The sequence below is a fragment of the Anomalospiza imberbis genome, chromosome 13, assembly GCF_031753505.1.
Source record: "Anomalospiza imberbis isolate Cuckoo-Finch-1a 21T00152 chromosome 13, ASM3175350v1, whole genome shotgun sequence".
Lineage (NCBI taxonomy): Eukaryota > Metazoa > Chordata > Aves > Passeriformes > Viduidae > Anomalospiza > Anomalospiza imberbis.
Genome location: NC_089693.1, coordinates 1,715,516 through 1,730,177, shown reverse-complemented (window position 1 = coordinate 1,730,177; position 14,662 = coordinate 1,715,516). Strand labels below are relative to the sequence as shown.

Sequence of the window (14,662 nt, the reverse complement as noted above, 5' to 3'; positions counted from 1 at the left end):
TGGAGCCCCAAACTGGGATAGTGGAAGGTGCCTTGCCCATGGGGATAAGATGAGCTTTAAGATCCCTTCCAGGATTCAGTGACTTTGAGAGCACACCCTTGTTCACATGGGTTTATCTCTGTCCTTTACTGCACCTCCTGTTTGCTGCTTGGCAACTGGAATAATATTATTGCACACACACATGAAATGAGGTCTTACCTGCAGTTAGGGTTTATTTCTCATTCCAGGTGAGCAGATGCAAGCCCTGCCATTTTGGAGGCTGCTCTCGTTGCTGTACAGAGCAGCTGCCAAAAGGGAGGCAGCTTACAGCGCTGAGGGCATGAGTCACGTTCTTACACACTCGACAGGATTAGACATTTCACTCCTTAATGCTTAAATGGAAGGTCATTAAAACAACCCTGTGGTTTGGGGAGGATAGCAATTCCATAAGTTGCTTATTTTGGTGGCAAGTGAAAAGCCTGGTTTGAATCTAAATTGGTTCTCAGTGTCGTGGCAGAGCGGAGCAGCATGGCCGGGCTCCTCCGTGCTGCTGCCTCTGTTCTTGCTTTGTTGTATCCAGCCATGGCTCAGGAAAGTGGGAACGTTTCTGGTTTATAGCAGGGTCCTGCTGGAGCACAGGAGCTGCCGTGCCCCAGGCAGGCACGCAAGAGCCCCTGTTCCAAGAGCACAATGTCAGGGGATCAGACAAAACAAAGGATAAGGGAAACTCTGGGGAGAGATCAAGGCTGGAGGGAGACTGTTATGTTTTACCTGGGGTTGGTGGTCACCACCCTTTACAGAGAGAGGTTTTAAAAAGCCAGTGGTACCTCCCCAAACCTCTCAAGGCAGAATCTTTTTTTATTGTGACAATAAAAATAGCTTGCCCCATGAGCAGCGGAAATACTGAAGCTCTGGTTTCCTCCCTATTTTTACCTTGTGCTGGGATTTCTGGGTGACAGCAAAAACGCAGCTTCCAATTCCAGCTTTTTCTGACACAGTATTTCCATCCTGCCAGTAAATTCCTTGGTGTCACATCTTCTGGGCTGTAGGTTGGTCCTTCCCCAGCAGTGGTGCTCAGAGGCTGCTCTCCTCCCAGCTGGAATATTCATGGAGCCCCTCTCCTTTGGCACAGCTAAATTAGGTGGTGACTGACCCACGAGTTTAAAAGCCCCTGCCATGGTTGGGGAATGTGTGCACGTGCTCACACCCACTGAGAGCAGCTCCACAAGCTCAGAAGAGCGGGTTAAAACACGGGAAGTGTGTTCTGGGTGAGGCCATGCTGGGTATGATCTCCTGGTTTCCCAGGCTGAGCCCAGGGAGGAGGCAGGACAGCAGCAGTGGCTGCAGCTGACCCGGCGTGGAAAGCCTTGGGAAGTGTCTGGAAGCAGCAGCACTTCAGGCTGGGCTCACCCCGGGTACAAAACATCTGCAGCAGGTTGAGGTAAAGCACCATGAAAATCGTTTTCACAGCCAAACCTCCCCGTGGAGCTGGAGCTGTCAGGCTGTGTCTCCATCAGGGTTGCTCCACTCTGGTGGAGCTGTGAGCAATTCCCAAACCCAAAGGCCTCTTGCTTTCTAATGGAGTGGTTGAAGCTGGGAGGTGGATGATGAAACGTGTTTCTCTTTAATCTGCCTGGATTAGGAATGTTTCATTGCTCACTGGGAAGAAACTGCAGCAGGATAAGTGATGTTAACAGCAGCTAATCAGATGGTGCCAAAGCAAGTCCCTGCACATCAGGCAAAGCCTCATCCACAGGGAGACAGGGGAACACGCTCACGTCTGTCAGGGGAAGCACATGGGCAAGGAGTTCTGAGGGCCAGGAGCAAGCACAGGTCATCATGGGGAAGGGGAAGGGACCAGCCCTCATCCTGGGCAAACTGATTTCATTCCAGGACAGGCAGGCAAATAGAGGTGACCCACCCCAGTGTTGTCTGGGGGCAGGTTAATGCCAAGGAGAGGCAGCTGTTGTATGGAAGGGAAGCTGCCAGGCTTCCTTGGTGCTGGAGATAATGGAAGAAAGTGAAACCTGTAGTTATTTGGGGATTTTGAGTGAGAGACCTGCTGTTTTAAAAATTACTGAATTTTAGGCTCAAGTTTATTTTGGGAGTTGGGTGGGGGGCAGGTGCTGTTTTGTGGCTTGTGAGTGCAAATTGAACACTTGGCTTGTGCTGTTTCTTGTTTCAGAGCTCTATTAATTTTATAAATTTTTTAAAGGAAAATAACGAAGCCCCTCTGTTGTCTGGGAGATCCATACCAGTGTGGCACCTGGACTCAGTGCTCACCCTTCTCTGTCAGCCTTACAGCCCTGGGTCAGTTCTGTGTGCATCCCATTCCAGAATTGGTGCTAAAATCTGGTTTTGGCTTCTCTACCACAGATCCAGAGCAACTCCATTGGCTTCAAGTATCACTTGGAGAAAGATGTGGCACATGGTTTTCTTCCTTTTGTGCTTCCACGGGACCTCTGGTCCCATCTCTAGGCTGGATGTTGTGCTCATATATTTTAAATATCATCTCACCCACTACCAAATAACTCTCAGCCTCTTCCTGTGATCCCTGACTGTTTCCTGCTGCTGGACACCCTTGGCTTTATCCAAAGTGGCTTCAGCCTGAGTCTGATCCTGTGCCTGGAGTAAGATTTAACACTGAACAGGGAGCACAGACTTCAGCTGTGTTTTCATCCCCCTTGGCTGCTTAAATTGGACCTTGGACTCCCAAATAATTGAGCTGTTTTTCTTTTTAAACCTAAAGTTTTTGTTCTGCAGAACCTGGTGGGGCCAGCAGAGAAAACCTTGATACCAAAGCACTGTCTCATCCTCCTGCTGAGCTCCCTGACTTCAGCTCTGTGCCTTAACCACAGGGCCACCCCCTGTCCCCTTCATAGGACCATATATTGGTGAACCAAAACCAAGCTGATGGAAGCCACCAAAGAGCCCCAGCATAGAGAAAGCCTCTGCTGTGCCTGCAGAGCTCATCCAGCCCAGGGCCAGCTCGGGCAGGCTGGGCTGTGGTGGCTCCCAGAGCCAGCAGTGACGTGGTGACGTGGTGGATAATCGCTGCGTGTCCCTCAGAAGGTTCACAGGGATGAAAAGGCTCTGTGCAATTGCAGATTTTATTTTTTCCCCTCTAAGGCCAGCGTTTGGCTTGGGCTCCCCAAGGCAGTTAAGTTTATTAATAGTCTGTTTCTGGAGCCCAAGTGACTCCGTAGAGGGGAGTTATTCTACACAAAACAAAACAGGAAAAGAAAACAATGTCCCACTCCTCCGTGCTGGAGGGGTGCTCCGAGAGCTGCATTGTTCCACCTTCACACATGGAGAGAGGAGACCCAGGGCAGAGCAGCCCTGGCAGGAGCAGGGTGCTGAGGTCAGGCCCAGGGACAGAGAGAGCATTTGGGGACGAAATGTGACTGACTGCTGAAAATGAGTCTGCTCCTGGCCAGGTCACTGCTTTAGGCACTCGGAGGGAGCCAAAGGGGGAGCTTGCAGGCAGCAGCACAGTGTGTCACTGATGGGATCCCAGTGCTGGTTCCCTCGGGGGCAGCAGGACCCGTGGATTCCCCTCACTGCTGGCCAGGTCTGTGCTGGGCACTGACACTTGCCCAGGTGCAGCAGTGCTGTGGAACATTTCCCCCTCTCTTCAACCTGAGGTTTTGTGGGGCCCTCATTTTGGATCCTTTTGCACCCCTCTGCTGTTGGTTTGGATCAGTGCTGCTGGTTCCTCACCTCACCCAGTGCATGGGGAGAAGGTGGAGCAGGGGCACAGGGGGGACAGAAGATCCAGGGGAAAACAACCCCCAGGAACAGGCAGGCAGGAACAGGCTCTTCTCCAGAGACCGTAAAGATTAAAGGAGACCTGAGTTAGGAGAGGCTGGGAGGATGAGGCTGGAATCTTAGAATTGTTTCGGTTGGAAAAGACCTTTACAATCACAGAATCCCAGAATGGTTTGGGTTGGAAGGGACCTTAAAGCTCGTCCCATTCCACTCCTGCCGTGGGCAGGGACACCTTCCACTGTCCCAGGATGCTCCAATCTGGCTTTGGACACTTCCAGGGATCCAGGGGCAGCCCCAGCTTCTTTGGGCATCCTGTGCCAGGGCCTCTCCACCCTCAGAGTCAGGAATTCCTTCCCAATATCCCACATAAAGTCCATTCACCAAGTACAGCCATTAAGCCAGTTGTTTCTTTTTGTAACTGATGTTGTGGGTTTTGCTTATGCTTTCCAAATCTTCTTCCCATCCTGGCAAATGAAGCCACATGGGCTAAAAAGGACACGGAAAGGGGAAGTAGGATTGCTCCAGCTCTGTATCATAAGCAACCTGGTGGGAAACACAGGAGACAGTTGTTCCTCAGGAAAATAAAACATGGAACTTTTCCCAGGGCAGGGAGAAATGTTCTTTACCATGAATACCCCAGCATCATCCAGCTCCTGCCTTCCCCCTCCTCTGCCTAAATATAAAATATTCCTCTCATGCCTCGTTCTGCTGGGATTCTGCAGTGCTCTGAGCATTGCTGGCTTTTTTCACTGCCATATTTCAGCATGTGCCCCTGTGACAGACAGCCAAGTGCCTCCCATCAGGTTTAGAGCTTGGGATCATTCTCCTACAAGAGGAGAATAAGCATCCCCTGAACAGGGCTGCTGAAGCCTGGGATGAGTCTGGGGAGTTCCATGAATCTTGGTGACGGTACAAGGTATCCACTTAATGACATCTTCAACTTCCAGCACTTCCAGGAAGTTTATTACATTAAATCTGGGATGAAAACGGATCACTGGCAGTTGCAAATTTTTGTTGTAGTTCTGAATAAACCGGATTATTTTCTGGGAAAGGAGGGCTCGAACAAAAACGATGGTTGAATGCATGGGTGGATTTGCTCTCCAAACTTTATAGCTTTTTAAAATTAGAATGAAGTGTCGGTTAGAAACGGAGATGATTTCAACTCAAAGAGCCAAAACGCTTCGTTCTGAAATTCTTTGAATTTCTTCTCATTGAAATTCCACATCCATATTGTGAGGAAGCAACCGACCTTGTGCTGGGGCACGTCTGAGACAGCTAATTTTGAATCTTTAGCTGAAAATCACTCATCTGGGTGGAGGAGCACAGGGCCCATCAGCAGCCACGTCGGAGGGAGGGTGAGCTGGGCACCAGGTAGGCTGGAGGCAAATTAACTCATTACTCCACAGGCTCCTCAGCTCCTTTCCCTCCCTCTGAACACCACAGAATTCCTCCTCCTTAGTCACTATTTATACAGTTGCACACAGATTGTTTCTTAAGCATCCACATATTTTACAAAGTCAGAAAACACTCTTAAGATGCAAAAACCCCGATGGTTTTAATGAGTTTAACAATAAACAGGCAGAGACTAAAGCGTGCACAGTGCTGGGGTCAAACCCACACTGAATTTCCACTGGCCTCAGCTCAGAGGAGCTTCAAGCCCAAGTGCTTTCTGAAAGCCTGAGTACTTTCACTTCCAAATCACGCTGGGCTGGTGAAAACAGAGTTTTTACCCGTGCTTCACACATAAATGGGGAATTTTGGTGTGCTGGGGGTCACTCAGAGCTCCTTGCTGGGTGCTGGGTGCTGCTTTGGGTGAGTTTTTGCAGAGGAACCTTTCAGTTTAGGTTGCTGCTGGCACCCAGCACTGATCTGGCAGCAGAAAACTTTCTTCACATGCTTTTACATTTAACTGAGGCAGCTTAATTGTTACTCAATGAAAGCCCAAATCTGCAGCAGAGGCATCGCTCCACGCCAGGGAGAGGAGCTGGGATTAAAGAGCTGGCAGGGAGAGACCCTTATGCAAGGGCAGGAAGATCATTCAGAAATACCCATAAAACACGAGACAAATCTTTAAATATTTATTAAAAACAAAGTTTGACTGTTAATTCCCCCTCACACATGACCCGTGAAAGAGATTGTAGAGATGGGGAAATGAAACCACAAAGCCAGTAAGGGATTTGCCTGAGGCCTCGGCCATAAATCAGGCTCTCAACTGGAGAGCAGCTCTTCCTGCTCCCTCCTGACTCCATCTCCCCTCCCCAAAAATCCACAAAGGGCCGAGGCTTTGGCCGTGTCCCCCCAGGTGCCGCCTGGGAGTGATGCTCAGCAAGGTGTCAGAGCTCAGAGATGAACCCTGCAGCTCCACAGGGAGCACGAGGGAGTGCCTGGGATCTCCTTATTTCTCCCGAATCTTATCCTGCCATGATGAAACAACCAGCCTTCTCCAGCTCTGATGAAACAACTGGGACTTGCTGTCTCCAGCTTGGGAGTGCTTTCCTGGCTTTATCAATGAAAACACACCTGAATTTTACCGAGTATTCTGTGTTGTTAGTGGGGAAAATGATTGATGTTGGCAGTTTTTTGTTTAGAAAGAGCGTTTAAGTCTCTTTTTGGAGTCTTTCTGATTTTGCCCAGCTGTTCTGTGGTTTTTCCTTTGTCTGGCTCTATCCCTACCTGTGAAACCACGAGGCCACCTGTGGACCAGCAGCCCTGGTCCCTCTGCCAGAGACAAATCCATCACTCTCCGTTCCCTTTTGCAAGCTGGTTGAGCCTTACCCCCCGCACCCATGAGCAGCCAGGCTTCCCAAACCCCCCTGGCTCCCCAAACCCAAACCCTCTGGGCTCCCCAAACCCCCTGGGATCCCCAAAACCAAACCTTCTGGGTTCCCCAAACACCCTGGACTCCCCAGACCCTCCTGGGCTCCCCAAATCCACCTGGGCTCCCCAAACACCTCTGGGCTCCCCAGACCCCCTGGGCTCCCCAAACCCAAACCCCCTGGGCTCCCCAAAACCAAACCTTCTGTACTCCCCAAACCCTCTGGGCTCCCCAAACTGCCTGGGCTCCCCAAACCTAAACCCCCTGGGCTCCCCAAACCTAAACCCCCTGTGCTCCCCAAACCCAAACCCCCTGGGCTTCCCAAACTCCCCTGAGCTTCCCGGACCCCCCCGGGCTCCCTAAACCTCCTGGGCTCCCCAAACCCAAACCCCTCTGGGCTCCCCAAACCCAAACCCCCTGAGCTCCCCAAACCCAAACCCCCTGGGCTCCCCAAACCCCTCTGGGCTCCCCAAGCCCCCTGGGCTCCCCAAACCCAAACCCCCTGGGCTCCCCAAACCCCCTGGGCTCCCCAGACTCCCCTGGGCTCCCCAAAGCCCCTGGGTGCCGTGGCAGTGTGGTGTCCCCACCGTGTCACAGCGCACAGACGGAGCCTCGGCCAGCGCCACTTCCTCCCGTGGGACTCTCCAGATAAGTCACTTGTGTATTAAAAGTTGTTTACCCCGTGCTCAAAGCAGGATGCTTCCCTTATCTGCAGGCAGAGCCAATTCCCCCAGTGCCTCCGTCACCGCTGGCTCTGCGTTATCTCCAGACAGACCCTGCCCCAGCAGCCCCGGGCTCACAGTGCCCGCTCCAGCCTCTTCAAAGGCTCCAAATTGCTCTGTAATTTGAATCTTTAACAACACGTGCAGAAATCTCCCCGAGCTGGCCTGTATCATGTCTGCGAGTGGCTTCATAAATACCACGCTGAGGAATTTGGGTTTTCTCCTGCGTGTTGTTTGCGTGCGTGTCCGTGAGGGATGTTTGCGTTCTAAAAAATGCATGTTCTGCTTTCCTCGGTAAAAACTACTACAGATCTACTGTGCAGCTCCTTTTCCTCACCCTTCCATCCCTGTCCCATAGCTCTGGCTCTTGTTCCCTCACCGAGGGCAGGGTTTAGCCCCCATCCCTAATTCCCAAGCCAGAGGGCTCCAGTGGCTCCTCCTTGGCCACCACCGTGGTCAAACCCCCATCCCCATCTTCCTGAGATGCAGAAGCCACATGCAGAAAGTCAGGATAGGAAAAAAAAAAGCTCGATGGAATGTATTTATCTGAAAACAATAGTGTGTCTGGATGGAAAAGGCAGCGTTTTACACCAATCATGTGGTTGTTATTAGTGTTTTCCAAAACACCCAGAGGTACCTTATATGTTAAGTAAGGGCCTGGCCTATTCTGCTTAAAAAGCAAAAAGTGCATCCCTGTACCTCAAACTGCTCTTGTGTTTCAGCCCCGCACCGAGGCCCAGCTGGCTGCCAGAGGAATTTCCCGTTCCCCCAAATCTGCAGTCACGGGGCTTGAGCTCAGCCCAAGATGTTGCAGCAAATATTTATGGTCGTGTTTCAACGCTCCCTTTTCCAGTCCCTTCCCCAAAGCAGGAGTGTCCTGGAAGGAGCCCGGGCTGGGCCTGGCAGCCCTGCCTGGCTCCGTGCTGCCACGAGGGCTTGGGATGCCATTCCCAGTGCCCAGCTCTGGCTGCAATCCTGGGCCAGGTGCTCTGGGATGACCCTGCTTCGAGCAGGGATGCTGGAGCAGATGTCCCCAGCGGCGTCCCTTCCAAGCTGAGCCGTTCTGTGGTTCTGGGCTCTGTGGGGACCCCGTGGGGACGATGTTCATGGGCTGTAGGGCACTACCATGGCTCCGGCTCCATCCTTCAGCCAGGCACAGAGCTGCTGCAAGGAGGGATTGTTTGAAGCTGCTCCAGCCGAGCCGGAGGGTTCATTTCCTCGGCTGAGGCAGCCCCAGAAACCCAAGATCCACTGATAGCCATTGAGCGAGGATTTCCATTTTTGGTGTGAGCTCAGACTTAAAATAGACAGTCTTGAGCGAGGAAGAAACTCTGTTGACAGAACATAGGGAACATTCCTCCAGTGTACTTTTGCAAAGGACTATCTCTGTCTTTAATCTCCGCGGCGTTTCCTGCAGGTCTCCCGGGCCCAGCTTCCCTCTCATTGTTCCTGGCGCTTTTGGAAATGACCTCAGGCAGTTTGCAGTGACTGGCGACCCACGGTCAGAATGACTAACCCAGTCTGTCTCCATCCCTTGGACATGTCCCATTGACTAAATAAATGACAGGCGCTGACATGTGAATAGAAACAAAAACAGCCTGACAAGTGAAATCTTAACTCTTTGGAGCAAAGAGACGTCTGGACGCGGGCTCATCCTGCACAGGGAATCGCTGCAAAAAGTCCTGACAACGATAAAAACCATCCAAACGCAGCGAGGCTCCCCAGCTGCCCGGGACACATGCAGACTGGGGAGACAAACGCCTCTAATATTACTTTTAATTGTTGAAAATTGGTTTGTGCAGCTTTTTATCTCGGCACATCTTTAATTAAAAGCGCTGCTCGGTGTTTACGCGGCCGTTTGGGTGTCTGGGCTCAGCATGAATAATTCCACTGAACGTAAGAGGGGCAGCGAGGATCGGGGCTGTCACAGGATCCCAGCCCCATATCGGACCCACAACTGACCCAGGGGAGCCTGGAGGTGCTTCCTGCCATTCCCATTCCCTCCTACTGCACAGAACCACGCTTTGGAGAGGTGATCCTGGCTCCCCAAGCCTGCACGGACCTGCCTGCACCGTTTTTCGGGAATATGTGGATTTATGCCCCTCCTAAAAGCCATCAGTGCTGCTGCTGTCAGGTTTCAGGGACAGAATTCCTCATTTTGCTCAGCTCCCTCCATCCCCATCCCAGCTAAGGGACACCAGAGTTTGGGAACGTGTCCCATCATCCCAGCATGAGCCATTTTTTTATGCTGTCTTTTTTGGTGCTGTTTCTGCACCAAACTTGCTGTCTTTGAAATCTAACAATAGTTTTACCAATAAGAATAGAATTCGTGTTAATAAGCTACATTTGTGGAATCTTTTTTTTTGTTGTTGGAAAAGTAGGCAAGTATTCTCTTTAATATCATCAATTAAACGCTGTAATTACAATAATTAATAATGCTGTTTAGCAGTTATTAGCACTGGGTGCCTTGTTAGGATGTCTGTGTTAGCTCAGGTTTAATAATGAGCTTCATATAAATCCAAAAAGAAGAAAATAATGATACGGGGAGTGGTTGTAGCACTGTGGTCTGAGGGCTTCTTGCTTTAATGTAAGCAACAAATAATTCCCTCTGGCTCTCAGCATTTGTGGATAAGGCCATAAAAAAGGAGAAGGAAAAAAAAAAAAAAGAAAGAAAGGAGGAAACCTCAGCTAATAAAAATGCCACCCTGGCTTTATGGCCGCACGAGGAGCGTTTGTTGTTTGGCTAATGATGATGGGAACAGCTCCTGTTGGGATGGCTGCTGTCCCTCTGTCCTCCTGCACATGTCCCACCTGTTTGGGGAGCACAGGGACAGGGTGGCACTGGCAGCTGGGTCACTGTCACTGCCATGGGCACTGCCCTCAGCTGGAGGTGCCTTTGGGAGGGGTTGGCAGCACTTGCAGCTAAAAATGTTGTCCTAACCTGGCTGTGGGAATTTATTAATTTATTTCACTTGTCCTGAGCTGGTGCTGACCAGCTGCTGTCCCTAGCACAGGGCTGGTGGAGCTCAGTGAAGAGAGGGAAGGTCCCATGAGAAGTGGGACAGGAATTGCTGGGATTTGGTTCCTGCAATCGCTCAGCTGAGCTCTCCACACTCCTCCTCTCTCGTTGCTGGTTTGGACTGGGTTCAGCACATCTGGTCACTGTGCATCAATCATTTACCAGCTGAACACAAAGAGGCTGGCAGCTAAACCCCACTCATTTCTATAAAATTGAGTTTCTGCGGAGTGCCTGCTCCAGTCAGGGCTCCATCCTCTTGCTGTCACCCCAGCATGGCCTGGTGGGCTGTGGGAAGCTGTTTGCACACAGCAGGTCAGTTTTGCATCCCTGAGCCAGGCTGGATTTTGGGAAGGGTGGGCAAGAGCCAGCGTGTCAGGTCAGGCTGGGAAGTGAGGTGTTGCAGCCATGCCCCATCTCAGGAGGGAAATCAAGGTCAGAATTCAGCTGGGACCTGTCTGGGGGAGGTGACAGGTGCTACACCAGGGCTTGGCTCACCAAAACGCCAGGGTTTAGTGTCAGAAATGCATGTCCAGCCATGGAAAATCCCAGTCCTGGCTCCAAGAGAATGGAAAGGGGTCTGCAGAGGGCACCTGCACCCCAGAGCTGCCTGGCATGCCCAGGAGTGGCCGTGCTGGCAGCCAGGATCCCTGTGCAGTAGGGACAGGTGCTGCTGACACCCACAGAGCCTTGGGGAAGGAGCTGCTGCTCCTGATCCTCTCCCAAGAGCCTGGAATGTCAGAGCCAGTGTTTTCCTGGACAGACATGGCTTCTCAGCAGAGTTGGAGGAGCAGAAGGGCCAAGCCCGGGGGTGCCAGCTCAGAGAGGGGTTTTCTCATTCCATGGTGTGGCAATGGAATGGAGAAGATCCCCTGGAGACCTGACTGGCTTCCAACCTCCATCTGCCCTCTCAGCAAAGCCTGCTCCTGTGCTGGGTGTTTGAGCTGGGTGTTTGCTGGACCAAATTGTGTCCTGGTGTCTATTCAGGGGTGATTTGCTCTCAGGAACACCCAGCGGTGCCAATGACTCCAGGGTCAGCTCCTTTCCTCCCTAATCCTGCTTTCTGTTGGAAAAGCAGCCCTGCAGATCCTGCTGGCAGCTGCCAGCAGGGACACTCAAAACGCAGTTTCAACACAAAAAGAGATGGAGCTGCAGTGCTTCAGCAACGAGTGCCTCTGGCTACCTTTGGTCCGGACTCAAAACAGCGAAGCCAATATTCTCTTTTTCTCTTTTTCCCATCATGATTTTCACATCCCCATTTAGAGGCTGTGAGAAATCTGGGGAAGCATCAGCCCAGCGTGTGCTGATCCCGCAGCCGTGTCCCAGGACCAGCTTTAGAAGCCTGCCTTTCTCAATTTTCCCTTGCTGCCTCTCCAGCCAGTGACTCAATCCCTATTTCTATTCTCTTCCCACTTCTGTTCCTGCTTCTCCAAAGTTTTGGTCAGTGGCAGCAGCTTTTGCTGATGTCTGTGGCTGCTCCTCTCAGAGTTATTATTGGAGATGCCTACGAAATAACAGTGCTGCTCTGTGAGATGCTGCTGCACCACTGCAGAAAATATTTACCAAAGCTGTGGTAAGCAGCTCTTTACTGGAGTGACTGGCGTCTGCTCTGAAGCTGCCCAGACGCCACTCACTCCAGCAAAGAGCTGCTGCAACAGAACAAATTGCCCAGGGCAGCAGATCTTGGGCAGGGAGAAAAGCCAGCAGCCCAGTCTGTCTGTCTTTGTGTTTTCTAAGGGAGAAAAATTATCTTTTTACAAGCCTGCCCTAGTTGGCTCTGGCCAGCTCTTCCCAGAAAATACCATCATAAATAGGAGAGCAAACTACTGCAGAAATGGACAGGTTGCCATTTAGGGCTGACCTTTCTCAGATCTGCTTTGGTGTCCTCCTCAACCTTCCTTGTCCTCCAGCCCTGCCGTGTTTTTAGCTCCTGCTTCTAGCAGAGCACCACTGGACACAACAAACCTCAATTAAAATCCATTTTGGACATAAACATATGCATTTATATATACTCCCTTTGCTTTCTGAACCAGCTCCAAATAGAATAAACCTTTTTTTAATCCTATCCCCCTGGGGAACTTCTAGTTTTGTGTTTGCAAATTGTATGGGTAAACATGGAGAGGGGTAGATTTATTTTTTTTAAGGACACTGGGCTTGGCATGTTACACAGTTTGCTGCTGGATCGGCGTGGTGGCAGGACACAGAGCTGTTTTTCTTACTCAAATAATCCCTTTCCAGATCAAAAATGACAATTCACCAAAGCCAAGCCAACAAGAACGTCAAGGGCAGTTTCAGAACTGGGTGTTATCTGCCTGGAAAAGGCTCCAGAAAGGCAGACTGTCTCCACAAGCTGCTGAATAAAGGCTGATAGAAGGACAAACTGCTGGTGTGTGTTAGGGGGATGTGATTTCTGGATGTCCTCTGGCTGTAATTCCCTTCCCATCCGAGCAGTGCAGCTGGTTCGTGTGACAGAACTGGGCTCCTGCAGCCCGAGCAGGACAGGAGGGGTTTGGGGGTTGCTGGTCCTTCCGAGGCTGAGGAAGGAAGGATTGAGGCTGAGGTAGGTGGTCCAAATTCCCAAATTGCCATGCAGGCAGGGGCTGGTCTCAGCATGTGCCTCTCTCTCCTGCAGCAGCCTCAGGGCTGCACCATTTTCGGCGGTGCTGAAGGTGACTTTTCCTCCCCATCCTCCTCTTCATCTGACAGAATCCCAGAATGGTTTGTGTTGGAAGGCATCTTAAATCTTACCTTGTCTGGGCAGGGACAACTTCCCCTATCCCAGGCTGCTCCAAGCCCCATCCAACCTGGCCTTGGACACTGCCAGGGATCCAGGGGCAGCCACAGCTGCTCTGGGCACCTGTGCCAGGGCCTGCCCACCCTCACAGTGAAGAACTTCCTCCTAATATCCAACCCAACACTTCTCTCTGTCAGTTTTAGTCAGTTCCCCGCTGTCCTGTCACTCCAGGCTCTGGTAAAAAGTCCCTCTCCATCTTTCCTGTAGGCTCCCTCCAGTACTGGGAGGACCTTGCACTGTCCCCTCCTCGTGCTCACAGCACTGTGGGACCCACTGCAGCTCCCAGTGCACCACCAGGTGGGACGTCCTCCTGGATAAAGCCCAGATGGAGGCTCAGCAATCAATGCCTTCGTCCTCTCCCACCACGTGCCTCATTCTCTCAGCTCATCACTTCAAAAGGCCACGGAGAATCCCAGTCAGTGGCAGCAGGAGGGGCACTGGGAGCTCCGCTGGCAGCCCCGTGCTCACAGGTCACCTTCCCATGCCACTGCCAAAGGGAACCTGGGCACACTTCATGGAGCCCTTCATCCTTCTCTGCTTTGCTGAGCTGACTCTGCATTTTCTGAAGGTTCCCAAGGCTGCTTGGAGAGGATTGGACTCCCCAGAGGGGATTTTCAGCACCACTGGGAATGACAGGAGATGCTTCTCCTGCTTCATGTTTCACCCTGTGACTGACCAAGAACCACGGGGTGCCTTGGGAAAAATGGAAATGAATTTTTATTCAGGAGAAAAGCCCGCTTTTCTCTCTGTGGAGGCTGGCATTGTGTTTGGATGAAGGCACTCTTCCTGTGCTACAAAGCTGGAGACACCAATGCTTTCCTTAGATTGCAACAGGGCTTTTCTGGGATGCCTTGAGTTTGTTTTCCTAAAAATGAAAGCAGCAGCACAGGGGATAATCCTGTACTCGTGGCACTGGCCTGACTTGTGGTTCAGTCCTTGTTTGTCATGAGCCAAACCAGGGAACTGAACCCAATACTCCCTATCTCAGATCAAGGCTCTCATCTCCAGTGCTAAAGTCAGACTCTTTCTCCCACAGAAACTGCTTAATTATTTTTTACAATTTGGCCCAGCTCCACCAAAAGGGAATTATAGAATCCATGTCCCTGCTCCAAGCAAGGGACCTTTCCTGGGATGGGCACCACCAGGGATGGAAGCCATCACCCACCCCAAGGACCTTTAGGGAGATGACTTTACCTCTGTGAGTTTGACTAGAAATCCAAGCTTGCTCTCAGAAAATGTTTCCAAGGAACATTTCATGGAAACTGGTACTTCGCTACCAAAGAGAAAAAAGAAAAAGGAAAAAAAAAAAAAAAGAAAAAAAAAAAAAAAGAAAAAAAAAGTCTGGTTTTGCCCAAGTGACATTTTCTGACCCAAGAAAACATTTTGTCAAAAAGCTTCCCAACCACTCTGCTGGGAATGTGCTCTTTGCCATCAGTCCCCAAGGCTGGAGCGCCGGGGTGTTGAAATGTTACTACAGCCCTGGAAACTGTGAGTCAGCTTGTCCCCACCCACAGCAGAAACTCGTGGGAAGGGCCTTGAAAAGCCTGGAAACTCAGCAGCTCCTGCCT

At 51.2% G+C, this 14,662-nt stretch overlaps 1 long non-coding RNA gene across 2 annotated transcripts in view; it reads left to right on the top strand.

Annotated features, from left to right (window-relative positions):
• The window catches only part of LOC137481665 (uncharacterized), a 158,958-nt gene extending 149,787 nt beyond the window's left edge, over window positions 1-9,171 (top strand). For both annotated transcript variants that reach the window (XR_011003585.1, XR_011003582.1), the window contains exon 7: window positions 8,702-9,171. This is a non-coding gene — a long non-coding RNA (uncharacterized lncRNA). The remainder of the gene's footprint in view (window positions 1-8,701) is intronic.
• The last annotated feature ends 5,491 nt before the right edge of the window (window positions 9,172-14,662 follow it).